The sequence below is a fragment of the Bos taurus genome, chromosome 2 (genome assembly GCF_002263795.3).
Source record: "Bos taurus isolate L1 Dominette 01449 registration number 42190680 breed Hereford chromosome 2, ARS-UCD2.0, whole genome shotgun sequence".
NCBI lineage: Eukaryota > Metazoa > Chordata > Mammalia > Artiodactyla > Bovidae > Bos > Bos taurus.
In genome coordinates, this window is record NC_037329.1 from 51,563,042 (window position 1) to 51,580,961 (window position 17,920).

At 37.1% G+C, this 17,920-nt stretch overlaps 1 long non-coding RNA gene across 2 annotated transcripts in view; it reads right to left on the reverse strand.

Moving 5' to 3' along the window:
- The window catches only part of LOC104971220 (uncharacterized), a 287,688-nt gene that overhangs the window by 220,398 nt on the left and 49,370 nt on the right, over nucleotides 1-17,920 (reverse strand). The gene's annotated exons all lie outside the window — the stretch shown is intronic.

Genomic DNA, 17,920 nt, shown 5'->3' on the forward strand with positions numbered 1-17,920 from the left:
ATGAAGATCTTTTTTGTACAGTTCTTCTGTGTATTCTTGCCACCTCTTCTTAATATCTTCTGCTTCTGTTAGGTCCATACCATTTCTGTCCTTTATCGAGCCCATCTTTCCATGAAATGTTCCCTTGGTATCTCTGAGTTTCTTGAAGAGATCTCTAGTCTTTCCCATTCTGTTGTTTTCCTCTATTTCTTTGCATTGATCGCTGAGGAAGGCTTTCTTATCTCTTCTTGCTATTCTTTGGAACTTTGCATTCAGACGCTTATATCTTTCCTTTTCTCCTTTGCTTTTCACTTCTCTTCTTTTCACAGCTATTTGTAAGGCCTCCCCAGACAGTCATTTTGCTTTTTTGCATTTCTTTTCCATGAGATGGTCTTGATCCCTGTCTCTTGAACAATGTCACGAACCTCCATCCATAGTTCATCAGGCACTCTATCTATCAGATCTAGTCCCTTAAATCTATTTCTCACTTCCACTGTATAATCATAAGGGATTTGATTTAGGTCATACCTCAATGGTCTAGTGGTTTTTCCCTACTTTCTTCAATTTAAGTCTGAACTTGGCAATACGGAGTTCATGATCTGAGCCACAGTCAGCTTTTTGTTGACTTGTTTTTGTTGACTGTATAGAACTTCTCCATATTTGGCTGCAAAGAATATAATCAATCTGATTTCGGTGTTGACCATCTGGTGATGTCCATGTGTAGAGTCTTCTTTTGTGTTGTTGGACGAGGGTGTTTGCTATGACCAGTGCATTTTCTTGGCAAAACTCAATTCGTCTTTGCCCTGCTTCATTCCGTATTCCAAGGCCAAATTTGCCTGTTACTCCAGGTGTTTCTTGACTTCCTACTTTTGCATTCCAGTCCCCTATAATGAAAAGGACATCTTTTTTGGGTGTTAGTTCTAAAAGGTCTTGTAGGTCTTCATAGAACCGTTCAACTTCAGCTTCTTCAGCGTTACTGGTTGGGGCATAGACTTGGATTACTGTGATATTAAATGTTTGCCTTGGAAACAAACAGAGATCATTCTGTCGTTTTTGAGATTGCATCCAAGTACTGAATTTTGAATTCTTTTGTTGACCATGATGGCTACTCCATTTCTTCTGAGGGATTCCTGCCCACAGTAGTAGATATATAATGGTCATCTGAATTAAATTCACCCATTTTAGTTCACTGATTCCTAGAATGTCAACGTTCACTCTTGCCATCTCCTGTTTGACAACTTCCAATTTGCCTTGATTCATGGACCTGACATTCTAGGTTCCTATTCAATATTGCTCTTTACAGCATCGGACCTTGTTCTATCACCAGAAAGGTTAATGAATACTCATTAACCCTATTCTATCACTTGAAGGGTTAATGAATACTCATTAACCCTATAGTAATTCTACTTACACACACAAACCCACATATATACAGCAATTCTACTCATATGTGTGTATCATATATATGTATACATAATGCAAACTAGAATGTTCAGAACAAAACTGGCTGTTATAGCTTAAACTTGCAAAAAAAAAAAAAAACATATAACAATAACCCCAAAATAGTAAGTTATAGCATAATTACACAATGGAATATAATACAGCAGAGAAAATTAACATGAACGAACTATCTCTAAGTACAGTAACATTGATAAACATAATACTGACTGGGAAAAAACAGTTCCAAAAGAGTAGAATTGTATGACATCCTCTTTATAAAGTTTTTAAATGAACAATATAATATTTAGTCACATATATGACTGAAAAAAAAAAATAAGCAAATAAATACCAAACAATAAACACAACATTAAGGATAGTGTTTTCCTCTGAAATGAGGCAGAGGGATGGGACAGAAAGAAACACAGGGGTGAGTTACCATATAATATATCATCAAGACTAGGACAATTTTGAGAGTGAAGTGGGGGCAGTGTTCATAAATAGGGATGGTCATAGTAAACAGGGACTGCCCCAGGAAAACTGGACATAGAGTCACCCTAGTTATTGATAAGGGTATTAAGCTATTGAGGGCTTACCTCATGGCTCGGTGGTAAAGAATCCATCTGCCAATGCAGGAGATGTGGGTTCGATCCTTAGATCAGAAAAATCCCCTGGAGAAGGAAATGACAACCCATTCCAGTATTCTTGCCTGGGAAATCCCATGGGCAGAGCCTGCCAGTCCATAGGGTGACAAGAGAGTCAGACACAACTTAGCGACTAAACAACAAGTTACTGGTAAGAACTGAATCATTTCTTATATTGGTGTGTTCATAAGTAGAGGTCCATTCATGACCAATGATTTTAATGTGTTATGAGCCAAGGATTTATGACTGTTGATTTATGATTTATGACCATCAATTGTTTGGGGGGACCATCTGAGGTCCAAACATAAATAATGTGTTGGTTTTAAATATTTTTATTTTTTAAAATTTTAAATATTGGTTATTTACTAGTGCAGGCCTTAGAATTAATCTTTGAATGTATGGCTGAGAAGGATGAAAAAGAAGTCTTCATTCAGGAAAAGAAATGAAAGGGCAAAGATTTAGTCACTATCCAATCCTGCTCAATCTCCTGCTCTCCCCAGATCCTGAAATCTGAGAGTCAAAGATCACAATGTAACAAATATAATGAATCAAATGATAATTTGATTCTAACACTGACTCAGGTTGACTTCATTACTTAGGAAAATCAGGAATTGAGCTGGGTTCAAGTTCTACCCATTTATTAAGCCAAAGTAATGGAATCCTGATAAAAGAGTTGGCTTTGCTTTGTAGCTGTCCTTCAATAGCTCTGGGAGGTTTGAGGTTCAGCTGGATCTTCAGGTTTGCAAGAGATAATATTCAAAACAGTTAACCAGTGATGCCAGTACAAGAAACAACCAATCTAAACAGATCCTAGCCATGGCCCAAGAGTAGAGTCCTAAACCTTCCTGCTGTACCAGTGCAGCCTTTCAGTTGCCAGCTCATAAATATGAGAGCCAGGTGATTTCCAAGAAGTCACTGAGCTAGAGTGGAGGGATGACCCCTAAGGACTTGGGTTTTGGCTAGTAATTAATCAGTTTTGTGAGTAGGTCAATATTTTAAATACTGATACAACTAGAAGTGGATAAAGAATTTTTTCTGTCTAAAAATTTATATATTTGGAATATATTCAAGAAGGAAGTGAATACAAATTGCCTTTCACAAATTAAAAAAAGAAAAAGAAAATTATCATTACTAAAGTCTCTCCTAGGACCTCTGAAACTTAATCATGATTAATTTTATAAAAATCCACCTCTAGCTATGGACACACCGAAGCATACCAGTTGAGTGCTTGCCTTAAGTCCACACTGAATATTCCAGACCCTACAGATTCTTAGACTAAAGCAGACCATGTTAGGACATTGTCACTGTTGATGACAAAGCCAGAGTAGACACAACCAGTACATTCGGCTACTGGTGTTTAGTTTATGTGTGATTCAACTATAAATTAAAGTTGACTTCCCATATTAGGATTCTAATCTTCAGGAAACACCAAGGAAGTACCTAAATATTTTCAGCAACAGTATAGTAGAATACAAAGCAACTTTGGAATCATTTTCACCACCATAACAACTTCATAATTTCTAACAACTTCAATTACACCAATGCGTAAAACATAATGAGGCACATAATACACACTCATTGTTCAAATAAGCAAAGGTAAACTTGAATTTAAACACTAGATTTACCTTTAGTGCTAAACCTTCTTTTACTTCTCTTTAAAATGGAGAAAGTAATATATTAGAAAACTGCTATGAGGGACTAAAGAGCATGATGTCTCCAGCTCATAATGAAAGGATGTGGTGTCTCTGCTAAAACAGTTCTAAGAACTCAACTGGCCAGGGTTTCCAATCATCTAGAATGTTCTAATTAACCAAGTGTCAATGTGTTGACTAAGTCTGAATCACTGTGACTGAAGCCAAACTAAGGGTTATCAAAGAAAGTGAATTCCATATCAATACAGAATTTCACACACAAGGGAGTATGTATCTCTAAATTATGGTTTTAAAGAACAGAAAGAGAGAAATCACAGCATTTAGTCTCAACTAATGGAGCAAAAAATGAAAGACAAGGCTGCTAAGATAATAGGTTATTAATGAATATAATAAAATGTTTGTCACAAATATTTTTTGGAACAAGATAGGTTATATTTAAATGAGGGATTAAGCTAAATTAAGAAAGTCAATAGAAATAGGAGGGAACGAGGCGTGGGGGGGAAACTAACCTGCACTGTGGTTGCTAACTCTACTACTGAGTATTGAGTAATAACAATGATTACTGAATTACAATTAATTTTATCACTGAATTATGTGTAAGTTCTTATACCTTATATGTAGTGAATACAATATTTGTTAAATGTATGCACCTTCTTTCTAGGAACTAGCTCATGGTGTCAGAAGTTTTGTATTTCATAGTTTCATTCATGGGTATTTAATCTTAAGTACCATCTTAAGTTACACCAGCTCACCCATTTGGTAAAGAAATTCTATATGCAAAAATCAAGGCTTTTCTTTTCAATTATATTTTATTCACATTTTAAACTTTATTTTTTATATCCCCAATTATAAAAAAAGAGATCATGAGAAGTAAATCCATTTCCACTTCTAGCCACATTTCAAAATATAGAATATTAAGTCTCCATGGAATGCCCAACCTGAGAAAGATTTTCCCGTGGGTCTCTCAGGATAATTTTACAGCAATTTAGGAGAGAAAACGATATTTTTTATGGTCCTCAGGAGCTTTGGATGGGCAGAAGACCACCAAGAAGTGGGATACATTTTCAGTTCTGTGGGTGTTACCAGAAGGGATTTGCTAAACCTACAAATTTCCTCCTCAGGTCACTATTGAGTCAAGGTGACATATATAGAATATCTAAATGTGTCGGTGATGTAATTGCAACAAACTACTTCTGTCAAAATGAATTAAAAATATATTTTTAGTCTAAATATTTCTTAAAAATATGTGAAAATAATATTTTCCTATTTATGAGAGATCACTTTATTACTTTCTATAGAGGCTTTAAGGATTATATGAGATTTAATAAAGAAAAAAATGCTGTTTTATAACTATAATTATTTCACCTTAACAATATCATTTTGAACCTGTATCTCAGTGTTTTCAGAGAGTAAAATTCATAATGCATACATTTGTGAATACTGAAAGTCCTTAAAAAAAAACAGAAAATAAAAAGTTGACCATCAATAAGGAAAGTGAGAAAAAAACAAATTAATAACAACATTATTATAATAGCTGACTGCTGCAAAGTTTTAGTTTATGCAACATATGTGGTAAGCAACAATTTTATTCTTTATATAATTTAATATTTATCAAAATCTTATTAAAAAAGAGGAAAGTCAGAATTAGATTGCAATCCAGATAAGTTAAATGTTAGAGAATGATAGTGGGAATAAGAGAACAAAGAACATTTTAGACTATTCTATTTTCTATAACAAATCATTTCTCAAAAAATGACCTTGTCTCTGCACTCCATTTCTCAAGATAACTCAGAACTGCAATTTGGCAATATCAGTGAAAAAACTTTAAGCCTGCCAGAACCAGAAATTCAAACTCTATAAATTGTATCCTAAAAAAGTATTCTGAAATGAGTATACAGTACAAAGGCAAGGATGTTCATTGAAACATTAAAGAAGATGATAAAGATTTGGAAACAGCACAAGCAATGTGAGATTTGTTAAATAAACTATGATAGACCTATGTGATAATCTATGATAGACCTATGTGATAATCTATTTGCTCTACTGTAATATATATAATAGAAATAAAAAGCTTCCGAGCACAGGAAGAATGTTTAAAATGTATTGTTAACATTAAAAAATACACTGTAGTTTGGATAGAATAAAAAATGTATATGTATATTTGGGAAGAGTCTAAAAAAAAACACACCAAAATGGTAGCGTGTGACATGTTCAGCTGTGCCCAGCATCCAGCACCAAGAGTATCAGTGGTGTAGGGGGAATGGCAGCAACTCAGTGTCCTCATGGACAGAACTCTGGTGTGACTGTGGACATTCTAGATGGTGGAGCCTGCTCTCTGGCCGTTATTAAACTCCAAAATATTCTTTAGACACTGCATTTTCTGCTTGATGTTTCCAGATCTCATTTCTGCGGCTTGGATCAAGGATCCTGACAGATACATGTCCTTCAGCACCTCTACTAAAGTCCTATGGGAGACAAAGTTTCTCTCCATGCTAGACTTCTGGGAGCATATGGGGGAAGAGGTTCAGGTCATCTGTTAAAAATGACCAGAATAAATTATTCTTATGATTTATAGAATTATAAAATACAAATTTTCTGACCCAAGATAAAATTTTGAGCAATGGTAGAGACACTGGAAAATTACTGAGATAAACTGAAACTAAGGAAAAAATAAGGGGACTGCTAGAAGTTAGATTCCCCAGATACCACCTAATGCACACTTAGACTATTTGTACATTATCCACATACACTTTGCCTAATAAATGTAACAATTATTCCTACTGAAAGAGTTCCTCAGTTCAGTTCAGTTCAGTCACTCAGTCGTGTCCGACTCTTTGCAACCCTATGAATTGCAGCACGCCAGGCCTCCCTGTCCATCACCAACTCTCAGAGTTTACCCAGACTCATGTCCATTGATTCGGTGATGCCATCCAACCATCTCATCCTCTGTCATCCCCTTCTCCTCCTGCCCTCAATCTTTCCCAGCATCAGGGTCTTTTCAAATTAGTCAGCTCTTTGTGTCAGGTAGCCAAAGTATTGGAGTTTCAGCTTCAACATCAGTCCTTCCAATGAATACCTAGGACTGATCTCCTTTAGCATGGACTGGTTGGATCTCCTTGGAGTCCAAGGGACTCTCAAGAGTCTTCTCCAACACTACAGTTCAAAAGCATCAATTCTTTGGCACTCAGCTTACTTTATAGTCTAATTCTCACATCCATACATGACTACTGGAAAAACCATAGCCTTGCCTAGATGGATCTTTGTTGGCAAAGTAATGTCTCTGCTTTTTAATATGCTGTCTAGGTTGGTCATAACTTTTCTTCCAAGGAATAAGCGTCTTTTAATTTCATGGCTGCAATCACCATCTGCAGTGATTTTGTAGCCCCCAAAAATAAAGTCAGCCACTGTTTCCCCATCTATTTGCCATGAAGTGATGGGACCAGATGCCATGGTCTTAGTTTCTGAATGTTGAGCTTAAGCCAACTCTTTCACTCTCCTCTTTGACTTTCATCAAGAGGCTGTTTAGTTCTTCTTCACTTTCTGCCACAGAGTTCCTCAGAGCAATTTAATATCAAGGTCAGGGTCCAGATTCAAGAAATAAGATGCTACAAGGCACAAACCTACACAGACAAAACAACACAGAACCTCTGAGGGTTTCATCAGGGATACTTGACTCAGACAATTCTCAGGCCTTGAAACCAGCACCCATGTGAAGTATAAAGCTATTTCTACACAGGTTTTCCTAATCCTCCAAAGATGTGATGACTGAGAAAAATAGATATTTAAATAACCCCAGAGAACCAGAACAGTGAGAAGGTCATTTTAGAGTCAAATAACATTTAGATTAGGTATGCTACACTATCCCCCCCCCTTTTTTTTTTTCAGTCCACACATGTGACCTATTAGGGAGATCCTATGACTACTGGACTGAGAAAGAAAAGCTCAGACCTCATTACCAAGGTTACCTCATTACCAGGTGGCATGATGTAGTGGAACCAGCCAGCCATGGATTTCTGTTCTGCTACAGCTCTATAGTTGACTTAAAGAATACGAACCCCCACTCAAAGAACATGATGAAGGAATATCCTCTCTCATGGGCAAAATTTCAGATAATAAATCTGGTTATCTACTTTACCCAGGATAATAAGTGGCCTGAGGGCAAACCCGATTCATTGGCCACCACTAGCTTTCTGGCTAGTTGGCCAGAAATTGGAAGAAGAGCATTAGAAGACTGGTGGACATTTTCTGGGAAAAAGTTAGATTAATGTACTAAGAACAGGCACAAAGCATGAAGGTGTTTGCATCCTAAATTAAACGCTCACTGAAAGACATCCACATTTGAGAAAGCTCTCAAATCAGATGGGCAAATAATTTATACAATGGATATCAGGAAGCATCCTTCCCCAGATACTTCAGTACTTATTCAAGGGATCCATGTACAAAGGTACCATCATGCCAGAAATAGAAGTTCACAAGGGCTCAACTTTACCCCCACAGTATTGAGTCCAATGTGTAACCTCAGTGACCAATGCTGTACCCCTCACACTGCAATATTTTCGGAGATCAGTAACTTCCTGATAGCAGGTTGAAGACTGTAACCCTCTGTAATTCTAAAGGGGCATCAAGTTCTGACTTAAATATATACCTATCCTATAAATAGATTTGCTTTGATCTGCCACCACTATCATCCATGAATTTATGAAAAAAACCATCATTCATCATAGAATCCTGTAAGACATTGAAGCTTATTTCACAGCAGAAAGTGCAGCTTTCCATCCATGAGATTCACTTGTATTGCAATGTACCCTGTTGCTTAAATGGAACTGACTTAATAGAGTAGTGAGTGCTTACTGATGATTCACTTGTGGAAGACCACATCCTGGTAGTGTTGATTGCTTTGAAAAGTGGACCAGTATAAGCTCAACTTCTCCCATGGGCAATATATAAGCGTTTAGGAACAAAGAAATAGAAATAGGAGTTACTGTTTTCATTATTATACCAAAATATCTATGCTTGAGTCATTTTTGCTTCCTGTCCTTATACCTTTATGTTCTGAAGTTCAGAAGTCTTAGTTCCCAAAAGAGAAATACTTTCATTAATGACACAACAATTGTCCCATTGAATTATAAGTTGAAACCATTATTTGGATTTTTTGGGTTTCTCTTGCCATTGAACCATCAGGCAGAAAAGAAATGTGAATATTGATTCTGCTTAACAACATGGTGGAATCCACTTGGGACCTCCCTCCCTTAATAATTCCAAACCCAGTAGTAAAATCTACAACAATTAACTGATAGAGCTAGAACCATGAAGTATTCAGATCCTTTGAGAAAGAAGGCTTGGATCACCATCAGATATAGAACCCTGATCAAATCAACTGAGGTTCTGGCTGAGGGCAAGAATATAAAAGGGTGAATCAAAGAAGCGCCCTCATGATTAGAGTCAAAAATGAGGATTATATCAGCTCTGCATATTTTTGTCATTTATATATTAACAAATTATTCATGTTTTATCCTTTCTTCACTCTATATATGAAAACTGTTGGTGATACTTAAATTTACATTTTCATTCTGCCATACATTGAGAAACCACATGTAGATCAATGAAGAAGGTATTACATTACCTAGAGACATCCAACTTTGAGAGTGAATGGTGCATGATGATGAGACTTCATATGCCCTTTTTGTGAGGTTCCAACCAGTCCATTCTGAAGGAGATCAGCCCTGGGATTTCTTTGAAGGGAATGATGCTGAAGCTGAAACTCCAGTACTTTGGCTACCTCATGCAAAGAGCTGACTCATTGGAAAAGACTCTGACGCTGGGAGGGATTGGGGGCAGGAGAAGAAGGGGACGACAGAGGATGAGATGGCTGGATGGCATCACTGACTCAATGGACATGAGTCTGAGTGAACTCCGGGAGTTTGTGATGGACAAGGAGGCCTGGCGTGCTGCGATTCATAGGGTCACAAAGAGTCGGACACGACTGAGCGACTGAACTGAACTGAACTATGCTGGTTTTAATTTGTGTTTGGTTTGTATTTTCTTACGTGGAAGCATGAAGCTTTTATTACATGAGAATAAATTTTGTATGGTTGGAGAGAATGCATACTACATAGTAAAAGGGGTGGATTGTGACAGTCGCAATTTTATTCACAGATTCTTTCCTTATACTTACTCTGCTGTCCAGGAAATGGCATTTTGCAAACATTTCCAGGCTACTCTTGTCCACCACCCTCTAGCCAGGTAGGGCAAATGGGAAGCTGTGATATGAGTTTCGGGCTAAAAAAAGGGAGAAATCAAGCCCACCATTCCAACCCTCCCACAGCTTCAGCAAAATGTCTGATACCACCTCATCTTCCCATGGTTCTAACTCTAATCAAGAGTATAAACAGACCCTTCCACTGTGATTTCCTTTCCTGCCTGGTGGCCCTGATTCTTTGGCTCTTCATAACTAAGAATGGATGTGCCTTGCTAATATACTTAATACTGCAGTTGAGATACCATTCATATTTGGCTTTTCAGCTTTTCTAATAACTTTGTAATACATTTTATGTCCCTAAAGTTCAGTGACCAGACATTGACTTGACCCTGATCATGAGGCTATTTCAGTAGTTCAGGTGAGAAATGATGGTGGTTTAATTCAGGGTACTAGGGTGCTAGCAGTATTGATCAACAGACTTGGACAGAGTTGAGGACTTATTGATAAATAACTTGTAGATGTTGAGAAAAGGGAGGAATCAAGGAAGATGCTTGCTTTTCTATTTTGGGAAACTGAATCATAATAGTGCCATTTATTGAGATGGGTTCATGGTGAGATCCCTAAAGGACAGCAAAGTGGATTTCTTTAATTGATGGTTAATGGAATCTAGAGATTTGTGGAAAGACCTAGCCTCCTAATCTTTATCCTGAAAAACTCTCTTTTTCACTTATAATTAACTCCTGAGTGGTTAGATCCCAACTCTTTTTGTGGCTTTTATCTCACAGGGGGAGAAATGGAATTTCTAGGAATAATTCCATTTAAACCACTGTGCTCCTATAGAGTAAAATAATTTAACTGACTGCTTCAGCTTACTAAAAAGTATTTTATCTGATTCTGGGATAACAAATATATGCGAAGATCTAAACAGGGAAACCTTGAGGCAATACTCAGGTGCTCGTTTGGATGTTCTGAGAGCAGTGAGAGACCTAATTACTCAACAGACAATTGCATTTAGCAGGCTCTTAAGAAACTGCCCTCAGTCAACACTCTCTTTTAGGACATAACCAATTTTCTGCCTTAGTCTCAGCTAAGTTTCAGATTAAAGACTGGAGGGAAATATGAGGAAAAATGGGAGGTCTGCATGACCTAAGAAAGAGATTCTGGAATCTAAAGTAAAAAATTATAAGGACTTTGGTGCTTGATTGAAGGATAGAAAAGAAGTACTAGTTAAGATTTAACTTGATGAATTTAGTCATACTCTTATGTTTCTATTCCAAATAGTTATAAGTCATTCACATATAAAACATAATCAGAAATCAGGGACTATTAATAAATGAAAATGTGGAACAAAACATAAAATATCATGTATTTCAGAAAAGGAAATTAGAAAATGAAACTGTCCTAAGTTTCATTCATTTATGTGGGCTACTTTGTTTGCCTTCAACATTCATGCAGTTTATATAATCTTTTTGTGACAGTATCTTCCAAAAAGTTTTGTGGTGGGATTAAGGTGGGAATCCAGTCTTACAGCCAAGTTTTTCTTTATAGTTATGCAATATACTCGGAATTTCCAGAAAATGTGTTGGGACTGGTGTGAGTGTGTGTGTGTGTGTTCTGAATGCATTATTCCCACTGATAGCCAGCCAAGTAGGGGGAAACAGTGATGAGAAGTAGAGAGAGGAATGGGGGTGGGGAATTTCCCTTTTTAAGCTGTCTTATGAAATTGAAGATTCCCATGTCTTGAAAGGTCAAAGAAAGAATATAATACACTTAGGAAAAAGAAACAGGCTCATCATTAATCTAGTTATTCTTGGCCCAGTCAGCAGAAGAAATAGAAATGCTGTCATCACTTACATGGGAGATAAGGATAAAAAGTGGGAATGTATTGGTTTACTGCGAAGATCATTCTTTTGGTTTGAGAACATTGCTGGAAATAACCTGAGCTGAGAAAAGCTCCCTATGAGGAATACATGTTATGAGAAACTGTTAAAGGCAAAGTTTGGTCACTGACCTTCTCGATATAGTTTAATCAAGCTGCAAAAGCACCATACCAAGAAAGACAGCTGCTTAAAGAAGGAAGCCTTCAACAAGCCAAGACATTTTACCTTTTCAGTATTACATGAGTCAGGGAGAAGACACGAGTGTGCAATAAATCTCTAGTTCATGGGCTCAGAGGCTGCACTATAATAATGATAGACTATAAATCACACACAAAAATGTTACCTTTATTTTAGGAGAGTCAATAGCTAGAAAAAGTGCTCACCAATAGCACAGATGTCTAGTAGATATAAAAACAAATGCTTGGCAGTTGTTTAAAAATGGGAAATACAAGGATCTGACCTGAAATATATCAGAAAAGAGCAGTTTCATCGTTTTGTCAAGGTTCCAGTTTTACATTTCATTATTTTTCTTAAAAATTCCATGTCTTTTTTTTTTTTGTTAAAGGTAGGACTACAACTTTAAAAAGGTGAAAAACTTTTCTGTCACGTGTTTCTCAAAGAAACTCTGTAAATATTTGGAAACTGTATATACATACATGAGCTTTTATGTAAATTTGACGTTCTTTGAACATCCAAGGATAACTGACTGCTGAGAATTGAAGCAAGATGAGGCAAACAAATGGGAGGCTCCTACAAAGGACCCGAGGGGGCTGGAACTAGGATTTCAAAACGCCAACTATTAGCTAATTATGAGGATGACACGGTTCTGGCCAGACTCACAATCCACATCCCAGCGTCCGCCTCAAAAGAGCTGTTTTAAGAAGAGAATGCTCATTTCTTGCAAATGTGACCAAGAGCTCTGAAATCCAGAGATGTGCATTGGAAATGGAGGTCCCTCAAATGACTGTGACAATGTGAAGGGTCAAAGAAGCTTCTGGCACCACTCTTGGAGAGGTAGAGAATGCAGGATTAACAGGCTATAGTTTATTTACATTTTAATTCTTTTTTAATTTAATACAAGTCGGGAGAAACTGGAAGCTTATGGAAACATGAATTATGCTTTTTAAAAAGTCTTTTTTTTTTTCTTTTTTTCTTGTACCCCACCTTTTTAGGTCGGGTTGGGAGTGGGGGTTATGGTCAGGAAATTGGGCCAGTTGACATAATTAAACAATTGAAACTCTAGAGAAATCTGAATCTAACTTCCCGGAGGTTGAAAGTAAAGCTCAGTTTCCTGTGATTCTCCATTTCCTGGGTTTAACGGGGACATGGATCCCAAGAATTAAAATACGGTGAGAAAGTCTGTCCTACTAAGATTTTCTCACCCCAGCAGGAAAGTACCATACCAGAAATTTCACAAGAAATCAGCTCTCATGAGACTCACAGCCAGACTTTTAACCATTTTGATAAGTTCAGAAGAGCTTCAATCAAAAAAGCTTTCAAATCCTTGTCCCAAATGACCCCACAGATCCCTTTGAGAGCCACCCAACCCACTTCATAGTTCCCATAAACACTTGGACCTTTCCCTGTGAAAGCTGACAAGTTTTCCCGAAAGTCCTTACATACCACCACGCTCAGCCTCATCTTGCCAAATGTGCTATCTCAGTGGAAACTGCTGGAACTTTCCAGACAGATTTTATTCTAAAGGCAAAAAGTACCTCAGTCACCAATGTACCCACACTGTTTTCTGAGACTGACGATACCTCGCAATTTTGTATGCTAAGTATAAAGTTGCCTACCTTTTTCCTTCCTATATGATCAAGTATTGCTCTCATAATACTTTATGAAAAATGTCTCATAACTGCAGTAATTACTGATGTCAACACCCCTGTTAATATTCTCGAACTGCAAACATTTCACATCAAATCTCCATGTGGAAAAGGGGCTGTTCACCTCTACTTTGTAAATTAGGTATATGATTTATCTGTGGGAAACATTTCAAAAATATAGATTCAGAAAGACATCTACCACATGATGGCTTTTCCATATGGCATCTCATAATTATTTTGCTGTGTGTGAACATGATGAAAACAGTTTCATAATTCTCCAAGGGTCAGAGTAAATTATTTCAATTAGACATATTTCAGAGCAAACATTACCTTAGGGTTTATTAATAATATTACCTGAGAAGGAACAGCTGCCTTTTATGCATAAAAAGCTGTCAGCTTCTTACCACTCCTTACTATAGAAACCCTTGTGTGACTTTAAAAAAAAAAAAAAAAATGGCAGATTTTCTCATGCTTTACCTAAACACAGAACTTGGCAGCAGAGACCTGGTTGTAATCCTCAGCATGGGAGCTAGTGGGTGGATTTTTTTTCTCTATAAACTCTTGTATAAACCACACCAGTCTCCTGGTATTTATTCTGGGTAATGCTGGAAATTGTACACAGATCCAACAAGCCATGTAAAGGAGTTTTGTAACTTCCTGAAGCCCTTTCATGCAAAAGCTTTACTCTGAATGCAATTGCAGAAAGATGGGACATTACAGCAGCTAAAAAGGAAAGGTTTATTATTCTGCCTCTTCTTCCTTCTCACTGGAGTCTCACAAATATGAAATAGGTCAATTGGGGCAACATAATAACAGCAATTAATAAGATATTAATTGACCTATATTGAAAATTCAATGCTCTTTGAAACGTCTTCAGAGATAAATCACATAGGTATCTATAGTAATATTAATTAAGAATTGGAATTTTTCTCTATAGGTTGGTTGCCACTTTATAAGAGTTAGTTGAAGCTACATATTACTGCAGGACATCAATTAAGTTTAGCTTTATTATAATGATTACTAGTGTCTGAACTTGCATTTTAAAAGATTTCAAGACACAAGACAAGTGTAAAAGAAATTAGAAAATTGTCCCAGTGTCCAAGAACTGTATCACCTTATCACAAATTTTCTTTCCCTCCCACCCCAAAATAATGATGATTATAACAGTGATATAATGATGGAGAGGTTGATATTGGTAAGTGCTCCTCACCAACATATTCTACTTTTGACAAGCCCTTCCCAAGCCAAATGCGTATTTGTCTCAGTAGAACTAACAAAGAATTTATTTTGTAGGCATCTGTTACTGGTTGGGCTTCCCAGGTGGCTCATATGGCAAAGAATCTACCCGCAATGCAGGACCTGGGTTCAATTCCTGGATTGGGAAGATTCCCTGAAGAAGGGCATGGCAACCCACTCCAGTATTCTTGCCTGGAGAATTCCATGGACAGAGGAGCCTGGTGGGCTACAGTCCATGGGATTGCAAAGGGTCAGACATGTCTGACTGACTAATACTAGTGTTTTTGGTTGGATGAAAGTTGTATGGTAGCTGGTAGAATTAATCAACAGGTACTCTTTTAAATGTTACTCTCTTGGCACTGCAGCCCCATGTGTCTTAAAATTCTCAAGGGATTCTAGCTGGGACCATAGCTATGACCTTAGAATCTTTTTCTTGAAACAAATTGAATTTAAGCACTGAATGGAATTTAAAAGGAAACCTAAATAAAAATATATCTTTGAATACCTGCAACCAATGTTCCTTTCACAAACATACATGAAGTCACAGTTAAAATGGTTCTCCACCCAAGCCAGCAAGGAAAAGCTGACAGCAAAGAGGATTATTAGAAGATTGACTGTCACTTGTCTATTTTGCAACTAAACACATAGCTGTGGGTGAAGCGCTGTACTTTAATAAAAATGAAAACTGTAATCAGAAAGGTCATCTTTAAAAAAAAACAGGGACATTACAGAATTTTAAAGAGCCCTTGTGTTGTCTTTCATGTTCCTGATAGAAGAACAGAATATATCTTTTGCTTTGTTGTAACCATTCCAAGAAAAAAAAATTGCTCTGCCACTAACATGCTTCTCTTTCTCTGCAATTGTATGCTTTCCAGTTCTCATCTCTCCTCATTTGGCATTCTGGCATGTCACACTCTTATTTTGTACTTATTTTAATCTCAACTAAATGATGAAGGACTAAGAACTAAAAGCTAACTATAATTGGGTATGATGAGACTAGAAAACTCCATTATGTCATGCATGAGACACTGGCAAGAGGTCAGTGCTACTTATGACACCATTTTATTTCTTGAAATAGTGGCCTCAGTAAATGTTACCATCATCCACATAGTTGCTCCGAACCCGAGAGTCACTGTTGACTACTCTCCTTCTCTCACATCCAATATCCAAATCATTAGCAAATCCAACAACTTTTCATCATCCCGAGGGCTATCACCATAAGCCAAGCCATTATGACCATTTATCTATATTATTGCAATAGTCTCCTCAGTTCAGTTCAGTTCAGTTGCAAAGTTCAGTTCAGTTCAGTTCAGTCGCACAGACATGTCCAACTCTTTGCGACCCCATGAATAGCAGCACACCAGGCCTCCCTGTCCATCAGCGACTCCCAGAGTTCACTCAGACTCACGTCCATTGAGTCAGTGATGCCATCCAGCCATCTCATCCCCTGTCGTCCCCTTCTCCTCCTGCCCCCAATCCCTCCCAGCATCAGAGTCTTTTCCAATGAGTCAACCCTTTGCATGAGGTGGCCAAAGTATTGGAGTTTCAGCTTTAGCATCATTCCTTCCAGAGAAATCCCAGGGCTGATCTCCTTCAGAATGGACTGTTTGGATCTCCTTGTCCAACTCTTTGTGACCCCATGAATTGCAGCACCCCAGGCCTCCCTGTCCATCACCATCTCCTGGAGTCTCCTCACTACTCCTCAAACTATTTGCTCCTACTGTTTCTCCCTACTGTTTTACCTCCAGACAGTAGCCAGTAATCCTTTTAAAAGATAAAGCAGATTATATGATGCCCATACCCTCAATCTTCCAATGCCTTTCTGATATGCCTAGAATAAGGTTTAAAATTACTATTATACCTCCTACATCCACACAAGATCTAGCCTCTGATCAACCTCTCTGACTTAATTTCCTACATATCTCTCAGCTTATTCACTGCATTCCTACAGCATTTCCTTTGATGATTTTTTTTTACACCCCAAAGCCTTTCCCATCTAAAGTCTACTATACTCTGCTTGGAATACTTGTATCCCAGATACTTGCCTGGCCCACTCTCTCACTTCTTTCACCTGTCTATGAGAAATGAACTTCCCAGAGTACAATATTTACAGTTCTAGAGCAGCCTCTAATGGCATTATCCTCTACTATAACTTAATCTTTATTTTTATAATTTACTTGACATTATAATATAAACTTATAGATTATAGTTATTTATTTACCTAATTACTTTCTTAATTATTGTTATCTCCTCCACCAGAATTCTAAGCTCCCAGTGGTCAGAGACTTTATGTGTTTGCTTATCACTATCATCCCAGCACCTAAAACATTGCCTAGCACATAGCAGATACTAAATACACATTAATGGTCTAAATGAGCATTTTTTTTCAATTTGAAGTTTTATAATATATGAAAATAAGAGGTAAGATATGCCATATAGTTTCATTACCCATTTTATATATTAAAATAAGTAAATGTATATTAATAAATGGTTAACAAAACTTGCTAATTAGCATAAAGACAGTTACACCTTGATTGCCACAGCTTTCATGGCTCATATCTACCCTCAATACTACATCTGCATTGACTGTTTCAGGGGTTTTATCTACTTATGGCTCAGTCAGAGCATGTTATCTACTTTTCATGTTTAGCTCCAAGATCATAGTTTCAGGTTCAACTTATCTACCAATTGAAAGGGTGAACTCCCTAATTTTCAAGTTCCCCTCAAATTACATAATTTTACATTTAAGAGATTTAACCAAAATATTTTAGAAAAAGATAAAAATTTACTGGTAATTCTCAATTATCTAATATCCCATAGGTTTATTTCATTAGCTTCCCTACACATAATTTTAATATACAATTAAAGTCACTTGAGAGCCTAGATATTCTCTTTCCAATGGAGCTACAACTTTCCAGGTTTGGCATTCTTATTGAATGTCCCTGGCAACACTTAGAATCAGTTGGCCAACTCACAATGAGAAGAATGAGAGGCCAATCAGAAGATTCTAAAAGTCATAGCACTGATATCTAATATGTAATTCACTGTTCATCCCAAGTAAGTTCTT